Here is a 2934-nt window from a genome sequence, read left to right on the forward strand (position 1 = left end):
GAAAACATTAAAACGATATTTTTGCATTTTCTTACGACAAAACATTAACAAATACGAGACTATAACAATATAAAACTACATATGTAATTTAATTAATCAAAATTAATAATTTTTTTTGATTTTTCAGTGATCCAGAACCGATAAGTCGAAAATTTTAACAATCATATTTTTGCATTCTGTACCGTGGATCCATCGTTAAACGCTATTAAACTAACGTCCGTGATGGTATAAATGCAGATTTTCGCTCCGTTTAGCCAAAATAACGAACTTTAGGTGCGCTCCGAAATATTTCAAAGTCCCAGCGGCGTATTGCTTCGCCTCTTAGAACCGATTAGTCGAAAATTTTAACAATCATATTTTTGCATTCTGTACCGTGGATCGATCGTTAAACGCTATTAAACTAGCGTCCGTGATGGTATAAATGCAGATTTTCGCTCCGTTTAGCCAAAATAACGAACTTTAGGTGCGCTCCGAAATATTTCAAAGTCCCAGCGGCGTATTGCTTCGCCTCTTAGAACCGATTAGTCGAAAATTTTAACAATCATATTTTTGCATTCTGTACCGTGGATCCATCGTTAAACGCTATTAAACTAACGTCCGTGATGGTATAAATGCAGATTTTCGCTCCGTTTAGCCAAAATAACGAACTTTAGGTGCGCTCCGAAATATTTCAAAGTCCCAGCGGCGTATTGCTTCGCCTCTTAGAACCGATTAGTCGAAAATTTTAACAATCATATTTTTGCATTCTGTACCGTGGATCCATCGTTAAACGCTATTAAACTAACGTCCGTGATGGTATAAATGCAGATTTTCGCTCCGTTTAGCCAAAATAACGAACTTTAGGTGCGCTCCGAAATATTTCAAAGTCCCAGCGGCGTATTGCTTCGCCTCTTAGAACCGATTAGTCGAAAATTTTAACAATCATATTTTTGCATTCTGTACCGTGGATCCATCGTTAAACGCTATTAAACTAACGTCCGTGATGGTATAAATGCAGATTTTCGCTCCGTTTAGCCAAAATAACTAACTTTAGGTGCGCTCCGAAATATTTCAAAGTCCCAGCGGCGTATTGCTTCGCCTCTTAGAACCGATTAGTCGAAAATTTTAACAATCATATTTTTGCATTCTGTACCGTGGATCGATCGTTAAACGCTATTGAACTAACGTCCGTGATGGTATAAATGCAGATTTTCGCTCCGTTTAGCCAAAATAACGAACTTTAGGTGCGCTCCGAAATATTTCAAAGTCCCAGCGGCGTATTGCTTCGCCTCTTAGAACCGATTAGTCGAAAATTTTAACAATCATATTTTTGCATTCTGTACCGTGGATCGATCGTTAAACGCTATTAAACTAGCGTCCGTGATGGTATAAATGCAGATTTTCGCTCCGTTTAGCCAAAATAACGAACTTTAGGTGCGCTCCGAAATATTTCAAAGTCCCAGCGGCGTATTGCTTCGCCTCTTAGAACCGATTAGTCGAAAATTTTAACAATCATATTTTTGCATTCTGTACCGTGGATCCATCGTTAAACGCTATTAAACTAACGTCCGTGATGGTATAAATGCAGATTTTCGCTCCGTTTAGCCAAAATAACGAACTTTAGGTGCGCTCCGAAATATTTCAAAGTCCCAGCGGCGTATTGCTTCGCCTCTTAGAACCGATTAGTCGAAAATTTTAACAATCATATTTTTGCATTCTGTACCGTGGATCCATCGTTAAACGCTATTAAACTAACGTCCGTGATGGTATAAATGCAGATTTTCGCTCCGTTTAGCCAAAATAACGAACTTTAGGTGCGCTCCGAAATATTTCAAAGTCCCAGCGGCGTATTGCTTCGCCTCTTAGAACCGATTAGTCGAAAATTTTAACAATCATATTTTTGCATTCTGTACCGTGGATCCATCGTTAAACGCTATTAAACTAACGTCCGTGATGGTATAAATGCAGATTTTCGCTCCGTTTAGCCAAAATAACTAACTTTAGGTGCGCTCCGAAATATTTCAAAGTCCCAGCGGCGTATTGCTTCGCCTCTTAGAACCGATTAGTCGAAAATTTTAACAATCATATTTTTGCATTCTGTACCGTGGATCGATCGTTAAACGCTATTGAACTAACGTCCGTGATGGTATAAATGCAGATTTTCGCTCCGTTTAGCCAAAATAACGAACTTTAGGTGCGCTCCGAAATATTTCAAAGTCCCAGCGGCGTATTGCTTCGCCTCTTAGAACCGATTAGTCGAAAATTTTAACAATCATATTTTTGCATTCTGTACCGTGGATCCATCGTTAAACGCTATTAAAGTAACGTCCGTGATGGTATAAATGCAGATTTTCGCTCCGTTTAGCCAAAATAACGAACTTTAGGTGCGCTCCGAAATATTTCAAAGTCCCAGCGGCGTATTGCTTCGCCTCTTAGAACCGATTAGTCGAAAATTTTAACAATCATATTTTTGCATTCTGTACCGTGGATCCATCGTTAAACGCTATTAAACTAACGTCCGTGATGGTATAAATGCAGATTTTCGCTCCGTTTAGCCAAAATAACGAACTATAGGTGCGCTCCGAAATATTTCAAAGTCCCAGCGGCGTATTGCTTCGCCTCTTAGAACCGATTAGTCGAAAATTTTAACAATCATATTTTTGCATTCTGTACCGTGGATCGATCGTTAAACGCTATTAAACTAGCGTCCGTGATGGTATAAATGCAGATTTTCGCTCCGTTTAGCCAAAATAACGAACTTTAGGTGCGCTCCGAAATATTTCAAAGTCCCAGCGGCGTATTGCTTCGCCTCTTAGAACCGATTAGTCGAAAATTTTAACAATCATATTTTTGCATTCTGTACCGTGGATCCATCGTTAAACGCTATTAAACTAACGTCCGTGATGGTATAAATGCAGATTTTCGCTCCGTTTAGCCAAAATAACGAACTTTAGG

This window comes from Osmia lignaria, unplaced genomic scaffold (assembly GCF_051020975.1).
Source record: "Osmia lignaria lignaria isolate PbOS001 unplaced genomic scaffold, iyOsmLign1 scaffold0052, whole genome shotgun sequence".
In the NCBI taxonomy this organism is placed as follows: Eukaryota; Metazoa; Arthropoda; class Insecta; order Hymenoptera; family Megachilidae; genus Osmia; species Osmia lignaria.